Raw genomic sequence first — 12,159 nt, forward strand, 5'->3', positions numbered from 1 at the left:
CTACAATCAACGGTGAAATTCCTTCAAGTTTCAGACATGCGGTCAAGAAAGGAGCGGCGACGTTGAGTTCAAGTAACTCTTATGTGTGACACCCTATATGTGAGTTGTTCACTTTCATGCAGGTCAGTGATCAGTGTGTGATGGCGTTGGACGGACACTCTGGAAGTTGGGAGCACAAACTAGAATAACAAGGAACTTAACTTTGCTCGAGTGTTGACTGTGGTCAAGAAAAGAAGGGACTACAAGTTGCAGGTGGAGTCACATGGAGTCTTTGGAGTAGCAGCGGTACTCATGGGATAAGCTCAAGTCCAATGTACATGGAAGTTTGACGCATGGACGAATTCAAGGTGGTGGAGAATATTCGCCAAGGTGGAGTTTGTTAGAGTTGTGTCGAATATAGTGTACAAGGTAGGTTACAATTGGGCTTGTAGTAGTATTGTGTTTAGACAGGATATGGAGTCGTGTCCAAGTAGAACACTTGTATCCTAGGCCTCTCATACATAGCGGGGGTAGACACACGATGTAACCTATGCCAACTGAAAGATCGTGGATGTCGCCTAGAGGGAGGGTGAATAGGCGCTTTAAAATAATTACGGCTGAGGCTTGAACAAATGCGGAATAAACCTAGCGGTTAATTTATCAAGCACAAAACCTACAACAACTAGGCTCACCTATGTGCACCAACAACTTATGCTAAGCAAGAAAAACAACTTAGGTGATAGCAAGATATAAGACAAGAAACAATATGGCTATCGCAAAGTAAAGTGCATAAGTAAAGGGCTCGGGTAAGAGATAACCGAGGCACGCGGAGACGACGATGTATCCTGAAGTTCACACCCTTGCGGATGCTAATCTCCGTTTGGAGCGGTGTGGAGGCATAATGCTCCCCAAGAAGCCACTAGAGCCACCGTAATCTCCTCACGCCCTCGCACAATGCAAGATGCCGTGATTCCACTAAGGGACCTTGAGGGCGGTCACCGAACCCGTACAAATGGCAACCCTTGGGGGCGGTCACCGAACCCGTACACTTTGGCAACCCTTGGGGGCGGTCACCCGTACCCGTCAAATTGCACGGGGCGATCTCCACAACCTAATTGGAGACCCGGACGCTTGCCCGGAGCTTTACACCACAATGATTGAGCTCCGAACACCACCAACCGTTTAGGGCGCCCAAGCACCCAAGAGGAACAAGCTCAAGGGTACCAAGCACCCAAGAGTAATAAGCTTCTCAACTTGTAACTTCCACGTATCACCGTGGAGAACTTAAACCGATGCACCAAATGTAATGGCAAGGGCACACGGAGTGCCCAAGTCCTTCTCTCTCAAATCCCACCGAAGCAACTAATGCTAGGGAGGAAAATGAGAGGAAGAACAAGAAGGAGAACACCAAGAACTCCAAGATCTAGATCCAAGGGGTTCCCCTCACATAGAGGAGAAAGTGATTGGTGGAAATATGGATCTAGATCTCCTCTCTCTTTTCCCTCAAAAACTAGCAAGAATCCATGGAGGAATTGAGAGTTAGCAAGCTCGAAGAAGGTCAACAATGGGGGAAGAACACGAGCTCAAAGGATAAGGTTCATTGGGGAAGAAGACCCCCTTTTATAGGTGGGGAAAAATCCAACCGTTATGCTCACAGCCCGCACCGAGCGGTACTGTCGCTCCAAGGAGCGGTACTACCGCTAGGGAGGTAGTAGCCCTTTGAAACACAACAACGAGGAGGCAAAAAAGCCAGAAGAACCATCGGAGCGGTAGTACCGCTTGACCTCACGGTACTACCGCTAGGGGTAGCGGTACTACTGCTTGCAAGCGGTACTAAAAAATTACATCCATGCCTACCACCGCTGGACTTGTGACGAGTTTTTGGTCCCGAGCGGAAGTAGCCACGGAAGTAGTCGCGGTAGTACCGCTCCCAAGAGCGGTACTAAAAAATTACATCTGCAGCAGCTCCTTTTAAGGACACCAAAACTGACACAACTTCTGCAAACGGACTCCGAAATCGACGAAACCAAGTTTGTTGGAAAGCTAGCGACAAGGGCTAACACAATCTTGTTAGAAATACCAATAAGAAGCAAATGAGAAAAGTCCTAAAAGAAAATGGTGAGAACCCTTCCTCGAATAAGACCGGTAAAACGTCCAACACCGAAAACATCATAGAAGACGCATGCAAACTTCGTTTTCGATGAACTCAAGCTTGTCATCAAGATGACCATAAGCTCTAAGACTCACAAAGAGAACCAACACAAGAACCAAGAAACAAGATGCAAGGATGCAATGGTTTGAGCTCTCGACGAACGATACGATCAAGCTACCCACTTGAGAGCCCCCCTTGATAGTACGGCTATCGATCCTATAACCCGGTCTCCCAACTACCACCATGAGACCGGTAAAATAGAAAACCTATCAAGGGCAAACCTTTGCCTTGCACATGATCCACTTGAGCTAGATGATGACGATCTTGTCCTCCTCAAGATGGACCACCTTTCTTGATTGCGTTGGGTCGATGGAGACTAGATGATTGCTCCCCCATACTCCACTATGGGTGAGCCACTCTTCGGCACATCTTCACAAGTCCATTGACACCACAATGGATGGCAAGCTTCAAGCACTTGATCTCTTCGTGATGCTCCACTTGAACTTGCACACGGCAATCTTGATGACGATCACCACTTGATGTCATCCTTTCCATGGGTTGTATGATATCTTCCTCTTGACGCAAGCCCATGGACACGTACCTAACCCCACATAGACTCTCACATAGACCATGGGTTAGTACACAAAGTGCAATGGACAATGCTTACCATACCATGGGATCACTTGATCCCTCTCGGTACATCTTCTACGCTTTGTGAGTTGATCAACTTGATTCACTCTTGACTTAGTCTTGATCAACCTTGAATCTTTCCAACTCTCTTCGTTTGGATGATGTCTTGAAGGTAAACATGAATGATCACACAATCTTCTTCTTCAAGACATGCTTGCAATAAGCTCAACACTCACATGACCAATCTTTGGATAATTCCTTAATAGCACCTTGGTCAACCCATAAACTCCTTGAAACCAACACATGGACTTCAAGAAATGCCTATGGAAAAATCCTTCAAATATAACTCAATGCAACCATTAGTCCATAGAGAATGTCATCAATTACCAAAACCACACATGGGGGCACCGCATGTCCTTTCAATCTCCCCCATTTTGGTAATTGATGACAATCACTTTCAAGAGAGTTTATATAAGGAATTATGCATCACCATGCAATGCAACAACCAATAATGCATGCGTAGGAGATGCGTATGCTTAGGAACAAACCAAAGCCAGAAGAGACAACTCTCTAAACTTCTCCACAAAACTCTCTGAAACTTCTCCCCCATTGGCATCGATTGCCAAAATGGGCTAAAAGCTTAGAAGGCCAATATAAAATGTGTTCCTCCATAAATTGTGTATTTCTCAACAAGAGAGTGGAATGCAATACACATATCCAACGGTAAATACTTGGTGGAAGACAAACTATATTGAGGCCCAAAGATTGCAAAAGGAAGATATGCCACAAAGACATAACAAAGAGAGAAACAAGCAATCAAAAGATACCAATTGAAGCAAGCTATCAAAATATACCAATTGAACCAACTAGGCCAATGATCCTACGAGCCACATGAATAAAGGATATTATGATAAGAGCAGAGCAGTGTTCTAAAGAAACTAGAGAATCTCCCCATGATTTGTGCACATCAAGAATTTTTGTATTTGGATACAAAGTGCACAAAATAGGATCATAGCTCCCCCAAAATCAATAGAAACTTACAACAAGTGCAAGAGAGCATATAGGAAACTAAGCCTAGTACTTGCAACAAACACATGGTTGAGCAACAAGTAATAGAGGCAACTTAAGAGTGGGCTCAACCAAAAAGATGTGTGTGAGTCAAGGCAATGCACTTGAGAAGACTAATGTACAGAAGAGCATTAAGCATCAATAAAGTCTTGAAAGAATGAGGCACACGGTGCAAGGCCTATCATTCCCACACACAACTAGCAAATGGGTTCACAAGCTTACTAATAAGCATATAGAGAACCTATGCTTGTGACAACCCTCGGTGAAGATAGAAGATGAAAGGCTCATCAAGACGAGGGATACCAATTAAGATGGCAAAAACCTCGTAAAGATAAGCATGAGGAAAATAATCTTCACCACACAAGAGCGCATTAAGATGCAACGATAGAAGACACGCACTCAGGGCAAAAGCTTTCACGGATCCACCAAAGAAATAACATAAGAAAGACAAGGTGGACGTGAAAGAAAGGATATCATCTAGATATGCAACTTCTCTCAAGTGTATAAGATTCTAGGTAGATGAAATCATGATGATATATATATCTACAAAGAAGGATGTACACCCGAAATAGTTACAACACGAAGGAACAAGATATCCAAAAAGGAAGTCATACATATACCAATAAGATATTTGCTTGGAAGCATAGCACATGGCTAGATATGGTCTTACGGTATATAAATGTATCCCTACCACACACCCATCAAAGACATCACAACTAGCAACATGAGATCATCGTTGAGATGCTTTGAGAAAGGAAACAAGTATCACAAGATTAAATGAAAATCATGCTAAGATGCAACCTACACAAGGTTGAATGCAAGAAAAGAATGCATGAAGAGATACTTGTTACCGAGATATCATTGGAAGGATGTAGTAGATACCAATTAAAGGTAGGTAGTAGTTCATTGATCATCCTAGCTTGACTCCAATTAGCACATGATGACACCACCTTCCTTGTGAGTGAGCCGAGCATCCAATGCATCTCCAATTGCTCCTAGAACAACAACACAAACAAAATGGTACCCAAACTCATTGGGACCAAAGAGTTAGAGAACCAACAATACATAGGACAACCTCCACATAAATATGTGCATATAGATATGAAAATGAATTTCATGCACATCTCATCCAATTTGAGACTTGGTGGAGTTTCCCCTATATATTGGGTCCAAGAAAGAAAGCATGCTAAAAAATACTACATCAAATTAATATGCATGCTCAAGACTTTCAAAAACCGATACCAAATGACAAAGAAAAACCAAGTGAAGAAAAGATACCAAATGAATAAATCATCACTTGGAGGATATCCATAATAGATACATCGAGGAATGAGGTATCAGTTGATACACACTAAATAAAAGATATCAAACTCCCAAAAGAGAGGATGGTTCCAAACAAACCAAGCTCTCTACAAAGTTTCATGATGGCACAAAGTACCAAAAAGAAAACGACTCTCCTTCCACCAACTGAAGGAAATATGCCTTAGAGGCAATAATAAAGTTATTATTTATTTCCTTATATCATGATAAATGTTTATTATTCATGCTAGAATTGTATTAACCGGAAACATAATACATGTGTGAATACATAGACAAACAGAGTGTCACTAGTATGCCTCTACTTGACTAGCTCGTTAATCAAAGATGGTTATGTTTCCTAGCCATAGACATAAGTTGTCATTTGATTAACGAGATCACCTCATTAGGAGAATGACGTGATTGACTTGACCCATTCCATTAGCTTAGCACCCGATCGTTTAGTATGTTGCTATTGCTTTCTTCATGACTTATACATGTTCCTCTGACTATGAGATTATGCAACTCCCGTTTACCGGAGGAACACTTTGTGTGCTACCAAACGTCACAACGTAAATGGGTGATTATAAAGGTGCTCTACAGGTGTCTCCAAAGGTACTTGTTGGGTTGGCGTATTTCGAGATTAGGATTTGTCACTCCGATTGTCGGAGAGGTATCTCTGGGCCCACTCGGTAATGCACATCACTATAAGCCTTGCAAGCATTGTGACTAATAAGTTAGTTGCGGGATGATGTGTTACGGAACGAGTAAAGAGACTTGCCGGTAACGAGATTGAACTAGGTATCGAGATACCGACGATCGAATCTCGGGCAAGTAACATACTGATGACAAAGGGAACAACGTATGTTGTTATGCGGTCTGACCGATAAAGATCTTCGTAGAATATGTGGGAGCCAATATGGGCATCCAGGTCCCGCTATTGGTTATTGACCGGAGACGTGTCTCGGTCATGTCTACATAGTTCTCGAACCCGTAGGGTCCGCACGCTTAAAGTTACGATGACAGTTTTATTATGAGTTTATGTATGTTGATGTACCGAAGGAGTTCGGAGTCCCGGATGAGATCGGGGACATGACGAGGAGTCTCGAAATGGTCGAGACGTAAAGATCGATATATTGGACGACTATATTCGGACTTCGGAAAGGTTCCGAGTGATTCGGGTATTTTTCGGAGTACCGGAGAGTTACGGGAATACGTATTGGGCCTTATTGGGCCATACGGGAAAGAAGAAAAAGGGCCTCAAGGGTGGCCGCACCCCTCCCCTTGGTCTGGTCCGAATTGGACTAGGGAAGGGGGGCGCCCCCTTCCTTCCTTCTCTTTTTCCCTTCCTCTTTTCCTATTCCATATGGGAGGTGGAATCCTACTAGGACTAGGGAGTCCTAGTAGGACTCCACACTTGGTGCGCCCCCTCCTAGGGCCGGCCTCCTCCTCCCTTGCTCCTTTATATACGGGGGCAGGGGGCACCCCAGAGACACAACAATTGATCCTTGAGATCTTTTAGCCGTGTGCGGTGCCCCCCTCCACCAAATTACACCTCGATAATATCGTTGCGGAGCTTAGGCGAAGCCCTGCGTCGGTAGAACATCATCATCGTCACCACGCCGTCGTGCTGACGAAACTCTCCCTCAACACTCGGCTGGATCGGAGTTCGAGGGACGTCATCGAGCTGAACGTGTGTAGAACTCGGAGGTGCCGTGCGTTCGGTACTTGATCGGTCGGATCGTGAAGACGTACGACTACATCAACCGCGTTGTGATAACGCTTCCGCTGTCGGTCTACGAGGGTACGTGGACAACACTCTCCCCTCTCGTTGCTATGCATCACCATGATCTTGCGTGTGCGTAGGAATTTTTTTGAAATTACTACGTTCCCCAACAGTGGCATCCGAGCCTGGTTTTATGCGTTGATGCTATGCACGAGTAGAACACAAGTGAGTTGTGGGCGATATAAGTCATACTGCTTACCAGCATGTCATACTTTGGTTCAGCGGTATTGTGAGATGAAGCGGCCCGGACCGACATTACGCGTACGCTTACGCGAGACTGGTTTCACCGTTCGGAGCACTCGTTGCTTAAAGGTGACTGGCGGGTGTCTGTCTCTCTCACTTTAGTTGAACCGAGTGTGGCTACGCCCGGTCCTTGCGAAGGTTAAAACAGCACCAACTTGACAAACTATCGTTGTGGTTTTGATGCGTAGGTAAGAACGGTTCTTGCTAAGCCCGTAGCAGCCACGTAAAACTTGCAACAACAAAGTAGAGGACGTCTAACTTGTTTTTGCAGGGCATGTTGTGATGTGATATGGTCAAGACATGATGTGATATAATGTGTTGTATGAGATGATCATGTTTTGTAACCGAGTTATCGGCAACTGGCAGGAGCCATATGGTTGTCGCTTTATTGTATGAGATGCAATCGCCATGTAATAGTTTTACTTTATCACTAAGCGGTAGCGATAGTCGTAAAAGCAATAAGTTGGCGAGACGACAACGATGCTACGATGGAGATCAAGGTGTCGCGCCGGTGACGATGGTGATCATGACGGTGCTTCGGAGATGGAGATCACAAGCACGGTGCTTCGGAGATGGAGATCACAAGCACAAGATGATGATGGCCATATCATATCACTTATATTGATTGCATGTGATGTTAATCCTTTATGCATCTTATCTTGCTTTGATTGACGGTAGCATTATAAGATGATCTCTCACTAAAATTTCAAGATAAAAGTGTTCTCCCTGAGTATGCACCGTTGCAAAAGTTCTTCGTGCTGAGACACCACGTGTTAATCGGGTGTGATAGGCTCTACGTTCAAATACAACGGGTGCAAAACAGTTGCACACGCGGAATACTCAGGTTAAACTTGACGAGCCTAGCATATACAGATATGGCCTCGGAACACAGAGACCGAAAGGTCGAGCGTGAATCATATAGTAGATATGATCAACATAGTGATGTTCACCATTGAAACTACTCCATCTCACGTGTTAATCGGACATGGTTTAGTTGCTTTGGATCACGTAATCACTTAGATGATTAGAGAGATGTCTATCTAAGTGGGAGTTCTTAAGTAATATGATTAATTGAACTTAAATTTATCATGAACTTAGTCCTGATAGTATTTTGCAAATTATGTTGTAGATCAATAGCTCGCGTTGTTGCTTCCCTGTGTTTATTTTTTGTTCCTAGAGAAAAATTATGTTGAAAGATGTTAGTAGCAAAGATGCGGATTGGATCCGTGATCTGAGGATTATCCTCATTGCTGCACAGAAAAATTATGTCCTTGATGCACCGCTAGGTGACAGACCTATTGCAGGAGCAGATGCAGACGTTATGAACGTTTGGCTAGCTCAATATGATGACTACTTGATAGTTTAGTGCACCATGCTTAACGGCTTAGAATCGGGACTTCAAAGACGTTTTGAACGTCATGGACCATATGAGATGTTCCAGGAGTTGAAGTTAATATTTCAAGCAAATACCCGAGTTGAGAGATATGAAATCTCCAACAAGTTCTATAGCAAAAAGATGGAGGAGAATCGCTCAACTAGTGAGCATGTGCTCAGATTGTCTGGGTACTACAATCGCTTGAATCAAGTGGGAGTTTATCTTCCAGATAAAATAGTGATTGACAGAATTCTCTAGTCACCATCACCAAGTTAGTAGAACTTCGTGATGAACTATGGTATGCAAGGGATGACGAAAGTAATTCCCGAGCTCTTCGTGATGCTGAAATCGACGAAGGTAGAAATCAAGAAAAACATCAAGTGTTGATGGTTGACGAGACCACTTCAAGTGTTGATGGTTGACGAGACCGCTAGTTTCAAGAAAAGGGCAAAGGGAAAAAGGGGAACTTCAAAAAGAACGGCAAGCAAGTTGCTGCTCAAGTGAAGAAGCCTAAGTCTGGTCCTAAGCCTGAGACTAAGTGCTTCTACTGCAAAGGGACTGGTCACTGGAAGCGGAACTACCCCAACTATTTGGTGGATAAGAAGGATGGCAAAGTGAACAAAGGTATATTTGATATACAGATTATTGATGTGTACTTTACTAGTGTTTATAGCAACCCCTCGGTAATTGATACTGGTTCAGTTGCTAAAGAGTAGTAACTCGAAAACGGGAGTTGCAGAATAAACAGAGACTAGTAAAAGGCGAGGTGACGATGTGTGTTGGAAGTAGTTCCAAGATTGATATGATCATCATCGCACACTCCCTGTACTTTCGGGATTAGTGTTGAAACTAAATAAGTGTTATTTGGTGTTTGCGTTGAGCATGAATATGATCTGATCATGTTTATTGCAATACGGTTATTCATTTAAGTTAGAGAACAATTGTTGTTCTGTTTACATGAATAAAACCTTTATGGTCATACACACCAACGAAAATGGTTTGTTGGATCTCGATCGTAGTGATACACATATTCATAATATTGAAGCCAAAAGATGCAAAGTTAATAATGATAGTGCAACTTATTTGTGGTACTGCCGTTTAGGTCATATTGGTGTAAAGCGCATGAAGAAACTCCATACTGATGGGATTTTGGAATCACTTGATTATGAATCACTTGATGCTTGCGAACCGTGCCTCATGGGCAAGATGACTAAAACGCCGTTCTCCGGAACTATGGAGAGAGCAACAGATTTGTTGGAAATCATACATACAGATGTATGTGGTCCGATGAATATTGAGGCTCGTAGCAGGTATCATTATTTTCTGACCTTCACAGATGATTTGAGCAGATATGGGTATATCTACTTGATGAAACACAAAGTCTGAAACATTTGAAAAGTTCAAAGAATTTCAGAGTGAAGTGGAGAATCATCGTAACAAGAAAATAAAAGTTTCTACGATATGATCGCAGAGGTAAAATATTTGAGTTACGAGTTTGGCCTTCAGTTAAAACAATGTGAAATAGTTTCACTACTCACGCCACCTGGAACACCACAGTGTAATGGTGTGTCCGAACGTCATAACCGTACTTTATTGGATATAGTGCAATCTATGATGTCTCTTACCAATTTACCACTATCGTTTTGGGTTATGCATTAGAGACAGCTACATTCACGTTAAATAGGGCACCATCAAAATCCGTTGAGACGACGCCTTATGAACTGTGGTTTGGCAAGAAACCAAAGTTGTCGTTTCTTAAAATTTTGGGGTTGCGATGCTTATGTGAAAAAATTTCATCCTGATAAGCTCAAACCCAAATCGGAGAAATGTGTCTTCATAGGATACCCAAAGGAGACAGTTGGGTACACCTTCTATCACAGATCCGAAGGCAAGACATTCGTTGCTAAGTATGGATCCTTTCTAGAGAAGGAGTTTCTCTCGAAAGATGTGAGTGGGAGGAAAGTAGAACTTGATGAGGTAACTGTACCTGCTCCCTTATTGGATCACAGAAATCTGTTCCTGTGACTTCTACACCAATTAGTGAGGAAGTTAATGATGATGATCATGTAACTTCAGATCAAGTTACTACCAAACCTCGTAGGTAAACCAGAGTAAGATCCGCACCAGAGTGGTACGGTAATCCTGTTCTGGAGGTTATGTTACTAGACCATGACGAACCTACGAACTATGAAGAAGCGATGGTGAGCCCAGATTCCGCAAAATGGCTTGAGGCCATGAAATCTGAGATGAGATCCATGTATGAGAACAAAGTGTGGACTTTGGTTGACTTGCCCGATGATCGGCAAGCAATTGAGAATAAATGGATTGTCAAGAGGAAGACGGACGCTGATAGTAGTATCACTATCTACAAAGCTAGAATTGTCGCAAAAAGGTTTTCGACAAGTTCAAGATGTTGACTACGATGAGAGTTTCTCACTCGTATCTATGCTTAAGTCTGTCCGAATCATGTTAGCAATTGCCGCATTTTATGAAATCTGGCAAAGGGATAAACAAAACTGCATTCCTTGATGGATTTATTAAAGAAGAGTTGTATATGATACAACCAGAAGGTTTTGTCAATCCTAAAGGTGCTAACAAAATATGCAAGCTCCAGCGATCCATCAATGGACTGGTGCAAGCATCTCGGAGTTGGAATATACGCTTTGATAAGTTGATCAAAGCATATAGTTGTATACAGACTTGCGGTGAAGCCTGTATTTACAAGAAAGTGAGTGGGAGCACTACAGCATTTCTGATAAGTATATGTGAATGACATATTGTTGATCGGAAATAATGTAGAATTATTCTGCAAAGCATAAAGGAGTGTTTGAAAGGAGTTTTTCAAAGATAGACCTCGGTGAAGCTGCTTACATATTGAGCATCAAGATCTATAGAGATAGATGAAGACGCTTGATAAGTTTTTCAATGAGTACATACCTTAACAAGATTTTGAAGTAGTTCAAAATAGAACAGTCAAAGAAAAGAGTTCTTGCCTGTGTTACAAGGTGTGAAATTGAGTAAAGACTCAAAGCCCGACCACGGCAAAAGATAGAAAGAGAATGAAAGTCATTCCCTATGCCTTGGCCATAGGTTCTATAAAGTATGCCATGCTGTGTACCAGATCTATTGTATACCCTACACTGATTTTGGCAAGGGAGTACAATAGTGATCTAGGAGTAGATCACTGGACAGCGGTCAAAATTATCCTTACTGGAATAAGGATATGTTTCTCGATTATGGAAGTGACAAAAGGCTCGTCGTAAAAGGTTACGTCGATGCAAGTTTTGACACTAATCTAGATGACTCTAAGTCTCGGTCTAGATACATATTGAAAGTGGGAGCAATTAGCTAGAGTAGCTCCATGCAGAGCATTGTAGACATAGAAATTTGCAAAATACTTACGGATCTGAATGTGACAGACCCGTTGACTAAAATTATCTCACAAGCAAAACATGATCACACCTTAGTACTCTTTGGGTGTTAATCACATAGCGATGTGAACTAGATTACTGACTCTAGTAAACCCTTTGGGTGATGGTCACATGACGATGTGAACCATGGGTGTTAATCACATGGTGATGTGAACTATTCATGTTAAATCACATGGCGATGTGAACTAGATTATTGACT

This window comes from Triticum aestivum, chromosome 1D (assembly GCF_018294505.1).
Source record: "Triticum aestivum cultivar Chinese Spring chromosome 1D, IWGSC CS RefSeq v2.1, whole genome shotgun sequence".
Taxonomy (NCBI): Eukaryota; Viridiplantae; Streptophyta; class Magnoliopsida; order Poales; family Poaceae; genus Triticum; species Triticum aestivum.